The sequence below is a fragment of the Salvelinus fontinalis genome, chromosome 30 (genome assembly GCF_029448725.1).
Source record: "Salvelinus fontinalis isolate EN_2023a chromosome 30, ASM2944872v1, whole genome shotgun sequence".
NCBI lineage: Eukaryota > Metazoa > Chordata > Actinopteri > Salmoniformes > Salmonidae > Salvelinus > Salvelinus fontinalis.
In genome coordinates this window covers 8247509-8261880 of record NC_074694.1, presented here as the reverse complement: position 1 = coordinate 8261880, position 14372 = coordinate 8247509, and the positions used below count along the sequence as shown (strand labels likewise).

General features: G+C 43.4%; 1 non-coding gene across 1 annotated transcript; it reads right to left on the bottom strand.

The window, feature by feature from the left end:
- Positions 1-11430: 11430 nt before the first annotated feature.
- Positions 11431-11502, bottom strand: trnah-gug (transfer RNA histidin (anticodon GUG)). The gene has a single exon. It is a non-coding gene; the product is annotated as a tRNA-His (tRNA).
- Between the last annotated feature and the right edge of the window lie 2870 nt (positions 11503-14372).

The following is a 14372-nucleotide window of genomic DNA, read 5'->3' as shown; positions in this document are numbered from 1 at the left end:
ATATATTATTTAAGTATGTTTGGAAGCATAAGCCCTTTCTATTACAATGAATATTTACAGCCAAATATGTCTTAATTGCCAAACTTTTTCAAAGCTTATTGAAAAGCTCAATGGGCAACTGACTATTCTTACCCACATAAAGTTGACCAACCATATCACTGGAGGTCGGCTCCCAGTTCACCATGTCACTGGAGGTCGGCTCCCAGTTCACCATGTCACTGGAGGTCGGCTCCCAGTTCACCATGTCACTGGAGGTCGGCTCCCAGTTCACCATGTCACTGGAGGTCGGCTCCCAGCTCACCATGTCACTGGAGGTCGGCTCCCAGCTCACCATGTCACTGGAGGTCGGCTCCCAGCTCACCATGTCACTGGAGGTCGGCTCCCAGCTCACCATGTCACTGGAGGTCGGCTCCCAGCTCACCATGTCACTGGAGGTCGGCTCCCAGCTCACCATGTCACTGGAGGTCGGCTCCCAGCTCACCATGTCACTGGAGGTCGGCTCCCAGCTCACCATGTCACTGGAGGTCGGCTCCCAGCTCACCATGTCACTGGAGGTCGGCTCCCAGCTCACCATGTCACTGGAGGTCGGCTCCCAGCTCACCATGTCACTGGAGGTCGGCTCCCAGCTCACCATGTCACTGGAGGTCGGCTCCCAGCTCACCATGTCACTGGAGGTCGGCTCCCAGCTCACCATGTCACTGGAGGTCGGCTCCCAGCTCACCATGTCACTGGCATTATGAAGGTACTGTAAAATCAACGAGGGGCTATGCATTGTCTGGAAAATAATGAATGATGTGGAAGGTGTGTTCTAGTGGAGAACTGACCTTCCAAACCAAATCAAATCACATTTTATTTGTCAAATACGCGGAATACAACCGGTGTAGTAGACCTTACAGTGAAATGCTGAATACAACAGGTGTAGTAGACCTCACAGTGAAATGCTGAATACAACAGGTGTAGTAGACCTCACAGTGAAATGCTGAATACAACCGGTGTAGTAGACCTCACAGTGAAATGCTGAATACAATAGGTGTAGTAGACCTCACAGTGAAATGCTGAATACAACAGGTGTAGTAGACCTTACAGTGAAATGCTGAATACAACAGGTGTAGTAGACCTCACAGTGAAATGCTGAATACAACAGGTGTAGTAGACCTTACAGTGAAATGCTGAATACAACAGGTGTAGTAGACCTCACAGTGAAATGCTGAATACAACAGGTGTAGTAGACCTCACAGTGAAATGCTGAATACAACAGGTGTAGTAGACCTTACAGTGAAATGCTGAATACAACAGGTGTAGTAGACCTCACAGTGAAATGCTGAATACAACAGGTGTAGTAAACCTTACAGTGAAATGCTGAATACAACAGGTGTAGTAGACCTTACAGTGAAATGCTGAATACAACAGGTGTAGTAGACCTTACAGTGAAATGCTGAATACAACAGGTGTAGTAGACCTTACAGTGAAATGCTGAATACAACAGGTGTAGTAGACCTTACAGTGAAATGCTGAATACAACAGGTGTAGTAGACCTCACAGTGAAATGCTGAATACAACAGGTGTAGTAGACCTCAGTGAAATGCTGAATACAACAGGTGTAGTAGACATCACAGTGAAATGCTGAATACAACAGGTGTAGTAGACCTCACAGTGAAATGCTGAATACAACAGGTGTAGTAGACCTTACAGTGAAATGCTGAATACAACAGGTGTAGTAGACCTTACAGTGAAATGCTGAATACAACAGGTGTAGTAGACCTTACAGTGAAATGCTGAATACAACAGGTGTAGTAGACCTTACAGTGAAATGCTGAATACAACAGGTGTAGTAGACCTCACAGTGAAATGCTGAATACAACAGGTGTAGTAGACCTTACAGTGAAATGCTGAATACAACAGGTGTAGTAGACCCTGACAGTGAAATGCTGAATACAACAGGTGTAGTAGACCTCACAGTGAAATGCTGAATACAACAGGTGTAGTAGACCTTACAGTGAAATGCTGAATACAACAGGTGTAGTAGACCTCACAGTGAAATGCTGAATACAACAGGTGTAGTAGACCTCACAGTGAAATGCTGAATACAACAGGTGTAGTAGACCTCACAGTGAAATGCTGAATACAACAGGTGTAGTAGACCTTACAGTGAAATGCTGAATACAACAGGTGTAGTAGACCTTACAGTGAAATGCTGAATACAACAGGTGTAGTAGACCTTACAGTGAAATGCTGAATACAACAGGTGTAGGAGACCTCACAGTGAAATGCTGAATACAACAGGTGTAGTAGACCTCACAGTGAAATGCTGAATACAACAGGTGTAGTAGACCTTACAGTGAAATGCTGAATACAACAGGTGTAGTAGACCTCACAGTGAAATGCTGAATACAACAGGTGTAGACCTCACAGTGAAATGCTGAATACAACAGGTGTAATAGACCTTACAGTGAAATGCTGAATACAACAGGTGTAGTAGACCTCACAGTGAAATGCTGAATACAACAGGTGTAGTAGACCTCACAGTGAAATGCTGAATACAACAGGTGTAGTAGACCTCACAGTGAAATGCTGAATACAACAGGTGTAGTAGACCTCACAGTGAAATGCTGAATACAACTGGTGTAGTAGACCTCACAGTGAAATGCTGAATACAACAGGTGTAGTAGACCTCACAGTGAAATGCTGAATACAACAGGTGTAGTAGACCTCACAGTGAAATGCTGAATACAACAGGTGTAGTAGACCTCACAGTGAAATGCTGAATACAACAGGTGTAGTAGACCTTACAGTGAAATGCTGAATACAACAGGTGTAGTAGACCTTACAGTGAAATGCTGAATACAACAGGTGTAGTAGACCTCACAGTGAAATGCTGAATACAACAGGTGTAGTAGACCTCACAGTGAAATGCTGAATACAACAGGTGTAGTAGACCTTACCGTGATATGCTGAATACAACAGGTGTAGTAGACCTCACAGTGAAATGCTGAATACAACAGGTGTAGTAGACCTCACAGTGAAATGCTGAATACAACAGGTGTAGTAGACCTTACAGTGAAATGCTGAATACAACAGGTGTAGTAGACCTCACAGTGAAATGCTGAATACAACAGGTGTAGTAGACCTCACAGTGAAATGCTGAATACAACAGGTGTAGTAGACCTCACAGTGAAATGCTGAAAACAACAGGTGTAGTAGACCTCACAGTGAAATGCTGAATACAACAGGTGTAGTAGACCTTACAGTGAAATGCTGAATACAACAGGTGTAGTAGACCTCACAGTGAAATGCTGAATACAACAGGTGTAGTAGACCTCACAGTGAAATGCTGAATACAACAAGTGCAGTAGACCTCACAGTGAAATGCTGAATACAACAGGTGTAGTAGACCTCACAGTGAAATGCTGAATACAACAGGTGTAGTAGACCTTACAGTGAAATGCTGAATACAACAGGTGTAGTAGACCTTACAGTGAAATGCTGAATACAACAGGTGTAGTAGACCTCACAGTGAAATGCTGAATACAACAGGTGTAGTAGACCTTACAGTGAAATGCTGAATACAACAGGTGTAGTAGACCTCACAGTGAAATGCTGAATACAACAGGTGTAGTAGACCTTACAGTGAAATGCTGAATACAACAGGTGTAGTAGACCTCACAGTGAAATGCTGAATACAACAGGTGTAGTAGACCTCACAGTGAAATGCTGAATACAACAGGTGTAGTAGACCTCACAGTGAAATGCTGAATACAACAGGTGTAGTAGACCTCACAGTGAAATGCTGAATACAACAGGTGTAGTAGACCTCACAGTGAAATGCTGAATACAACAGGTGTAGTAGACCTTACAGTGAAATGCTTAATTACAAGCCCTTAACCAACAATGCAGTTTTAAGAAAAATACCTAAGAAATTAACAATTAAAGAGCAGCAGTAAAATAACAATAGTGAGGCTATACCGGTACAGAGTCAATGTACGGGGCCACTGGTTAATTGAGGTAATATGTATATGTAGGTAGAGTTATTAAAGTGACTATGCACAGATAATAAGAGTAGCAGCAGCGTAAAAGGGGGGGGGGGGGGGGAATGCGGGTAGCCATTTGATTAGATGTTCAGGAGTCTTATGGCTTGGGGGTAGAAACTGTTTAGAAGCCTCTTGGACCTAGACTTGGCGCTCCGGTACCGCTTGCTGTGCAGTAGCAGAGAGAACAGTCTATGACTGGGGTGGCTGGAGTCTGACAATTCTGCCATCCCTATGTAGTGCACTACCTTTGACCAGGGCCCTATGGCAGCATATTCCCTATGTAGTGCACTACCTTTGACCAGGGCCCTATGGCAGCATATTCCCTATGTAGTGCACTACCTTTGACCAGGGCCCTATGGCAGCATATTCCCTATGTAGTGCACTACCTTTGACCAGGGCCCTATGGCAGCATATTCCCTATGTAGTGCACTACCTTTGACCAGGGCCCTATGGCACCCTATTCCCTATTACATTATTACACACACACACACACACACACACACACACACACCATTACTCCTACCACCTTGGAACCCAGAACTAAGAAACCACCACCACAGCTTATTGTAAAATAATGGGAAATTCACTACCTCTGGTGTGCGTCCCAAAGACACCCTATTCCCTACATCCCCTATGGGCCTTGGGCAAAAGTAGTGCACTATATAGGGAATAGGGTTCCGTAGGGCTCTGGTCTAAAGTAGTGCACTATATAGGGAATAGGGCCCTGGTCTAATGTAGTGCACTATATAGGGAATAGGGCTCTGGTCTAAAGTAGTGCACTATATAGGGTTCTGTAGGGCTCTGGTCTAAAGTAGTGGACTATATAGGGAATAGGGTTCCATAGGGCTCTGGTCTATAGTAGTGCACTATATAGGGAATAGGGCTCTGGTCTAAAGTAGTGCACTATATATGGAATAGGGTGCCATAGCGCTCTGGTCTAAAGTAGTGCACTATGTAGGGAATAGGGTGCCATAGGGCTCTGGTCTAAAGTAGTGCACTATGTAGGGAATAGGGTGCCATAGGGCTCTGGTCTAAAGTAGTGCACTATACAGGGAATAGGGTCCTATATGGCTCTGGTCTAAAGTAGTGCACTATACAGGGAATAGGGTCCTATATGGCTCTGGTCTAAAGTAGTGCACTATACAGGGAATAGGGTCCTATATGGCTCTGGTCTAAAGTAGTGCACTATACAGGGAATAGGGTCCTATATGGCTCTGGTCTAAAGTAGTGCACTATACAGGGAATAGGGTCCTATATGGCTCTTATGTGATGAGAGATAACGGGGAGACCTTGTTATGTGTGACTGACGGGGCTGGAGCAGAGAGATAACAGAGACCTTGTTATGTGTGACTGACGGGGCTGGAGCAGAGAGATAACAGAGATAACGGGGAGACCTTGTTATGTGTGACTGACGGGGCTGGAGCAGAGAGATAACAGAGACCTTGTTATGTGTGACTGACGGGGCTGGAGCAGAGAGATAAGAGACCTTGTTATGTGTGACTGACGGGGCTGGAGCAGAGAGATAACAGAGATAACAGAGACCTTGTTATGTGTGACTGACTGGGCTGGAGCAGAGAGATAACAGAGACCTTGTTATGTGTGACTGACGGGGCTGGAGCAGAGAGATAACAGAGATAACAGGGAGACCTTGTTATGTGTGACTGACGGGGCTGGAGCAGAGAGATAACAGAGATAACGGGGAGACCTTGTTATGTGTGACTGACGGGGCTGGAGCAGAGAGATAACGGGGAGACCTTGTTATGTGTGACTGACGGGGCTGGAGCAGAGAGATAACAGAGATAACGGGGAGACCTTGTTATGTGTGACTGACGGGGCTGGAGCAGAGAGATAACAGAGACCTTGTTATGTGTGACTGACGGGGCTGGAGCAGAGAGATAACAGGGAGACCGTGTTATGTGTGACTGACGGGGCTGGAGCAGAGAGATAACAGAGATAACGGGGAGACCTTGTTATGTGTGACTGACGGGGCTGGAGCAGAGAGATAACAGAGATAACGGGGAGACCTTGTTATGTGTGACTGACGGGGCTGGAGCAGAGAGATAACAGAGATAACGGGGAGACCTTGTTATGTGTGACTGACGGGGCTGGAGCAGAGAGATAACAGAGACCTTGTTATGTGTGACTGACGGGGCTGGAGCAGAGAGATAACGGGGAGACCTTGTTATGTGTGACTGACGGGGCTGGAGCAGAGAGATAACAGAGATAACGGGGAGACCTTGTTATGTGTGACTGACGGGGCTGGAGCAGAGAGATAACAGAGATAACGGGGAGACCTTGTTATGTGTGACTGACGGGGCTGGAGCAGAGAGATAACAGAGACCTTGTTATGTGTGACTGACGGGGCTGGAGCAGAGAGATAACGGGGAGACCTTGTTATGTGTGACTGACGGGGCTGGAGCAGAGAGATAACAGAGATAACGGGGAGACCTTGTTATGTGTGACTGACGGGGCTGGAGCAGAGAGATAACAGAGATAACGGGGAGACCTTGTTATGTGTGACTGACGGGGCTGGAGCAGAGAGATAACAGAGACCTTGTTATGTGTGACTGACGGGGCTGGAGCAGAGAGATAACAGAGACCTTGTTATGTGTGACTGACGGGGCTGGAGCAGAGAGATAACAGAGATAACGGGGAGACCTTGTTATGTGTGACTGACGGGGCTGGAGCAGAGAGATAACAGAGACCTTGTTATGTGTGACTGACGGGGCTGGAGCAGAGAGATAACAGAGATAACGGGGAGACCTTGTTATGTGTGACTGACGGGGCTGGAGCAGAGAGATAACAGAGATAACAGGGAGATACAGATCTTTTCAACAATGTGTGTTTACGTCCCAAGTGGCACCTTATTCCCTTTATAGGGCACTAATTTGACCGGGGACCTTAGAATAGGGCACTAATTGACCAGGGACCATAGGGCCAGAGAATAGGGTGCAATTGGGGACTGTGTATATTGACCAAAACGTTTGTTGCTCTCCTCACTATTACTGTATGCAAAGCAAACTGCCAAGCATCGAGCTGAGGTTACTAATCAAGTCCGTGATTCACTAAGGGTAATGTCATTTAGTTGAGCCTAAAATAACTCGCTACATCCTCCCCGTAAAGATATTTTGAACACAGTAATATCCTAACAGATTCCTTCACATTTATATTGCAATGTGAGAGAAAAATGTATGGAACGTGATAAACACTAAACCCCTTGGATTAGGGTTAGTTTAAATGTAACGTCATATACACTAAACCCCTTGGATTAGGGTTAGTTTAAATGTAACGTGATATACACTAAACCCCTTGGATTAGGGTTAGTTTAAATGTAACGTGATAAACACTAAACCCCTTGAATTAGGGTTAGTTTAAATGTAACGTCATATACACTAAACCCCTTGGATTAGGGTTAGTTTAAATGTAACGTGATATACACTAAACCCCTTGGATTAGGGTTAGTTTAAATGTAACGTGATAAACACTAAACCCCTTGAATTAGGGTTAGTTTAAATGTAACGTGATATACACTAAACCCCTTGGATTAGGGTTAGTTTAAATGTAACGTGATAAACACTAAACCCCTTGGATTAGGGTTAGTTTAAATGTAACGTGATATACACTAAACCCCTTGGATTAGGGTTAGTTTAAATGTAACGTGATATACACTAAACCCCTTGGATTAGGGTTAGTTTAAATGTAACGTGATATACACTAAACCCCTTGGATTAGGGTTAGTTTAAATGTAACGTGATATACACTAAACCCCTTGGATTAGGGTTAGTTTAAATGTAACGTGATATACACTAAACCCCTTGGATTAGGGTTAGTTTAAATGTAACGTGATAAACACTAAACCCCTTGGATTAGGGTTAGTTTAAATGTAACGTCATATACACTAAACCCCTTGGATTAGGGTTAGTTTAAATGTAACGTGATATACACTAAACCCCTTGGATTAGGGTTAGTTTAAATGTAACGTGATATACACTAAACCCCTTGGATTAGGGTTAGTTTAAATGTAACGTGATAAACACTAAACCCCTTGGATTAGGGTTAGTTTAAATGTAACGTGATAAACACTAAACCCCTTGGATTAGGGTTAGTTTAAATGTAACGTGATATACACTAAACCCCTTGGATTAGGGTTAGTTTAAATGTAACGTCATATACACTAAACCCCTTGGATTAGGGTTAGTTTAAATGTAACGTGATATATACTAAACCCCTTGGATTAGGGTTAGTTTAAATGTAACGTGATATATACTAAACCCCGTGGATTAGGGTTAGTTTAAATGCGACCCCCCCCCCCCCCCAAATAATAAATTATACTGTTGATGACAATTTGAAGAAAGCAGTATCCCTTCTAGCCACAACCCTAGACTAGTAGCTACAGTTGGCTAATAAGGGACATAGTAGAAAGCTTGCTAAGCTAAATGAAAAGTAGTGTGTGAGATGAGGGATAAACTAGCTAGCTGGTCCCAATGCAATATGAGCACTCAATTTGCTGCCTAGACCTACCCAGGGAGGTGGTGCTTTGTTCCAGGCGAGATGAATGTATATGTGGACCAAAAAAACAGGGAGGGGGGTCCAGTCAGCTAGACAGATCACTGACAACTCTCTGCAGAAGTACTTTGGTGGAGTAGGGTTGGCTATAATGGTAGATGGATAGGGGAATCTTTGCTATAATGGTTAACTGACCGTTCACTGAGATGGTTGTCAGTGTTTTGACATAATTAGCTAATGTTGTTGACATGGGTTGCTACCTGTAACTACCTAGTTGGCTAGCCAATTTCTTCCAATGATCAGGTCATATAGCCCACCATTTAATCGCCAAACCATTTCCACTGAACGGCCATGGATAAAAGTTCTGAGTTTAACAAGGCATGCGTGGACCAAATATTTGTATGTGTTAGCTAGTTTCTAACGCTAGCTTGTAAATTACTTTTAAAAAATCGGCCTATTCCCCTATAAAGAAGTGACAGCTGATGCAAGCTAAGTAGCAGACTGTTGTTCTGGGCCAGCTGACAGAGAACGGCCTGTTGTTTATCCTCACCTCTCTCCTACTCAATTGGCCAGCTATCTAACATTAATTACTGTCCCGGACAACAACAGCCCAAGAGAGACCTGTCTGTAGCTAACTATCTAACGTTAACGAGTTACTGTCCCGGACAACAACAGCCCAAGAGAGACCAGTCTGTAGCTAACTAGCTAATGTTAACGAGTTACTGTCCCGGACAACAACAGCCCAAGAGAGACCAGTCTATAGCTAACTATCTAACGTTAACGAGTTACTGTCCCGGACAACAACAGCCCAAGAGAGACCAGTCTGTAGCTAACTAGCTAATGTTAACGAGTTACTGTCCCGGACAACAACAGCCCAAGAGAGACCAGTCTGTAGCTAACTAGCTAATGTTAACGAGTTACTGTCCCGGACAACAACAGCCCAAGAGAGACCAGTCTGTAGCTAACTAGCTAACGTTAACGAGTTACTGTCCCGGACAACAACAGCCCAAGAGACCAGTCTGTAGCTAACTAGCTAACGTTAACGAGTTACTGTCCCGGACAACAACAGCCCAAGAGAGACCAGTCTGTAGCTAACTAGCTAACGTTAACGAGTTACTGTCCCGGACAACAACAGCCCAAGAGAGACCAGTCTGTAGCTAACTAGCTAACGTTAACGAGTTACTGTCCCGGACAACAACAGCCCAAGAGAGACCAGTCTATAGCTAACTATCTAACGTTAACGAGTTACTGTCCCGGACAACAACAGCCCAAGAGAGACCAGTCTGTAGCTAACTAGCTAACGTTACCCCGGACAACAGCCCAAAAGATAGTTCTGTAGCTAGTTAGCAAGGTTAGGTAACCAGGTTAACCCTGGTCTCTAGCCCAATCCCCGGTTCAGTTCTATACCTGAGGCAGTGTACCAACTGGACGTAACTTGCTTCTCTGCAAACGGTTCGGTTCGGCATCTTAGCTGCCTATCTTGGTAAGAAGGAACCTTGTCCGGTAGAAATACAATAAAAACTCGGGGGAAAAACAACTACCTAAACAGAAACCACCAATAAAAAGTTGTCTAGACAAAGGAGGAATACAAAAACAGCTAGCCCAGAGAGTAGCCAAGTTATCCAGATGGCGAAGTTGGAAATGTTGAGAAAAGTGTGCGTTTGATAGCAGGCTAACGTTACTTCAAAATAAGATCTTAAAACGAGGGTGTTTATTTACGGATGAACACAACCTCAATATAGTGTAATGAAACAGGCAGGGAGCATCAATGTAATGAAACAAGCAGGGAGCAGGTCTCGAACCCTCGACCTTCTAGCCCGAGGTCCGGCGCGCTATCGACTGTGCCGCAAAAGCATGCTCAAACGGCAGAGTCGATTTCCGCGCTTATAAACCCAGGGTCGTTACAATAGTTTGTCTGTTGGTTGCCAAAATAACACTATTGACTTGACTAAAAGTGGTTTGTCATAAATCGGGCTATATGGTAGCAACTGTACATCATAATCGACCAAAAGTAATATGTCTGGTTTAGCATACGGCAGATAGGAATCCTACTGGGCAGTGGATGAGGAATGTAATATCGCCTCACCAAGCAGACCGTCGACTAATTCACGTTGTCATGTTGCGTCCCCCGGTTGCTGAGATAATCGTCACGCAATTACATCTTAAATTGAGGGTATATATCGAGCAGTCGAGTAAATTAATCGAGCAAATTATGTTTAAAAAAATATATAATAACAAATCAATGCAAAAAGTACATGGGAAGCACAAGTATATCTATAAATAATATACAAAGGACATTTTGGCTATTGGGTACAATATCACATTAAACAAGGACCTGAAGGGGCATACACACATTTATAATTCTAACAGCTTTTTTTGTTCGCAGAGTATTTAATTGTCTTAAAATATAAATTAAATTTCAATATTTTCAATCTCAATCTCTGCATAATAGTCACCGCAAGTCAAAGCTGCTGCGTTGTGACACGCTAGTCGGAACGAGGAAACTCGGGAGTTTTCGACTTGCTGATTCGTCTAGAACTACAACCAGTTAGCCTGTCGGAAATGCCCGAGTTTCCTCGTTCCGACCAGCGCGTATGAAACGATTCCTTGATTCCCGAATGGTCGTAAACGTTTTTCTTAAAATGACGTAGGCCTGCGTGGATTGGCTGATCGAGAAGGATACAGAGAAATGATTCGTTAAAATGATTTGTAGGCGTGTAGAAAGAGTGAGTATGCCATAGATGTCTATGTATATGCTCGATTTGGCTCAGTTCACGCATATATTTCTAGATTTCCCCCATGAAAAACTGGAATAGATATGATTACAAAGCATAGTTATTACGTTTAGAACACATTCCAAAAAATAACCCTTTTGCCGTGACATTGTGTATCGCAATGCCGTGACCCGGATTCGAACCGGGGTTGCTGCGGCCACAACGCAGAGTACTAACCACTATACGATCACGGCGAGCTACCAGGGCTTAAACTCACTTGGGAGATATTCCCCCAATAGAACTTGTGTGAACCCAAGTTCGATGAAGACAATATTCATGCTGATATTAAATCATGGTAAAGGATGATTTTGCCCAATGCAAACCGTACGTGCACTTTGGGGACTTCATCTAAACGAAACCAGGCCACATGGAATAGGATTTAGGATTGGTAATTTCTGTTACTATGGTTGCAGCAGCAGTTTTATGTAAAATTACCATAGTTAGCAACACTAACAACATGAAAACAACAGGAATTCACACCACTGTCAACTACGTACTTTGAAAAAATATATGCATACTGTACAACGGAAATAAAACCATGTATTTGGTGTATCATAGGCATCATAGCACTTGATGTGATTGTATTTTCTCACTGGCAATGATTTAGCCGATAGTTGCTTTATTGAAGTTTTCATTACAATGATTGTGATACGTGGTTGTCTTAAGAATACAAAATGTCGCTCAAAATATCAGACTTTTGATATAAGGCGTGTACGTTTAATGTGTTTATATGGCGGAAGAAACACTCCATAACATGTAGTCAATTACAGAAACAAACAAAAAAAGTTTGTTCAACAAAAAATGTATCATATAAAACAAAAGGGAATCAGTTCACACCAGCTGATACACCTACACTATATATAGATAGATATATATATTATAAATCCACCCGTGTCGTTTCTTCAGAGGTGTTAGATGCAGTCCTCATATTGAGACTTGTTCTGGAGAAATGCAATGGGAGTATGAGGCCTGGAAGAGAAGGAACACTAGGATTAATACAAACCGGTCATCAAATAAAACATTTATGGCATAAATTATCATATTTATCGGTGCCCGAAACAGAGACAACAGAAATGTGTTGTTTTATTTGTAAAAAAAATAAAAAATAAGAATTTGTTCTTAACTGACTTGCCTAGTTAAATAAAGGTAAAATAAAATAAATACATTTGTCCCAGCAACCAAATAAAACAATTTGTGATTTCATCAATGTGCGAATAACTATTCTTTATTTCAGTGCACAGCCTCACCACACAACACAGGCTGATGTTGTGAGACTGGGAAAGGACATGTATTGGAGCCTGGTTCCTCTCTAGGTTTCTTCCTAGGTTCCTGCCTTCTAGGGAGTTTATCCTAGCCGCTGTGCTTCTGCCCCTGCATTGCTTGCTCTGTGGGGTTTTAGGCTGGGTTTCTGTAAAGTACTTTGATATATAGAAAAGGGCGTTATAAAAATAGATCTGATTGATATTGTATTCTACATTTCTTTGGCCGGTGTAACAGTTTAACTTCAGTACGTCCCCTCGCCCCGACACGGGCGCGAACCAGGGACCCTCTGCACACATCAACAACGGTCGCCCACGAAGCATCGTTACCCATCGCTCCACAAAAGCCACGGCCCTTGCAAAGCAAGGGGCAACACTACTTCTAGGTTTCAGAGCAAGTGACGTAACTGATTGAAACGCTACTAGCGCGTACCCGCTAACTAGCTAGCCATTTCACATCCGTTACACTAGCACAGAGAACACCACAGTCTGGTCCAGCCCAGCTAGCCATTTCACATCCGTTACACAAGCACAGAGAGCACCACAGTCTGGTCCAGCCCAGCTAGCCATTTCACATCCGTTACACTGGCACAGAGAGCACCACAGTCTGGTCCAGCCCGTGTTGGGAGAGACTGAAGATCTACCCTCTGTTCTCTCTGCGTTGGACCTCTCGGTATCCTTCTGGAGGGGAGGAGGAACGTAGAAGCACGTCAGCCTATATTTCCCTAGCCCCACAAGTTCACCATCATGTAGACAGTACAGTTATTATAACAGTGACATCAATGTCTATAACATGGGCTAATAGTTCCCTAACCTCGGCTCAAGGCTTCATTCACGTTGAGGTGAAAGCCTGTGGCAGAGGCTAATATTTCCCTAAAAAAAACACTCTCTCTCTCTCTCTCTCTCTCTCTCTCTCTCTCTCTACCTCTCTCTCTCTCTTTATTTTTAGTATTACATTGTTATTGTTATTGTTATTGTTGGTATTTTATTAGGATCCCCACTAGCTGTTGCCAAAGCAGCAGCTACTCTTCCACACACAACATGACATAATACAGAACATTAATAGACAAGAACAGAACTACTTTTAAAAAAAAATGAAAGGCCCACGTAGGCTGCATATCAATACATAAACAAACTATCTACGTCAAACTATCTACGTCAAACTATCTACGTCAAACTATCTACGTCAAACTATCTACGTCAAACTATCTACGTCAAATGGCTGTTTATTTGAGCAATATCAGATGGGAACGACGTTTCATGCAATAATGGCATTCGTAAAGAATTCCGACCCCTTGACTTTTTCCACATTTTGTTAAGTTACAGCCTTATTTCTAAAATGGATTAAATATATATTTTTTCTCATCAATCTACCCACAATACCCCATATTGACGAAGCAAAAACAGGTTTTTAGAAATTCTTTCAAATGTATTAAATCAAAGCAGAAAAACCTTATTCACATATGTATTCAGACCCTTTGCTATTTGAGCTCAGGTAGATCCTGTTTCCATTGATTTTTATTTATTTTATTTAACTAGCCAAGTCAGTTATTAAAAATCAAATTCTTATTTACAATGACAGCCCCAGCCTCCGCTAACCCAGACGACACTGGGCCAATTGTGCGCTGCCCTATGGGACTACCGATCACGGCCGGTTGTGATAGAGCCCGGGATTGAACCAGGGTCTGCAGTGACACCTCTAGCACAGAGATCCAGTGCCTTAGATGGCTGCGCCCCTCGGGAGCCATTGATCATCCTTGAGATGTTTCTACAACTTGATCGGAGTCCACCTGTGGTAAATTCAA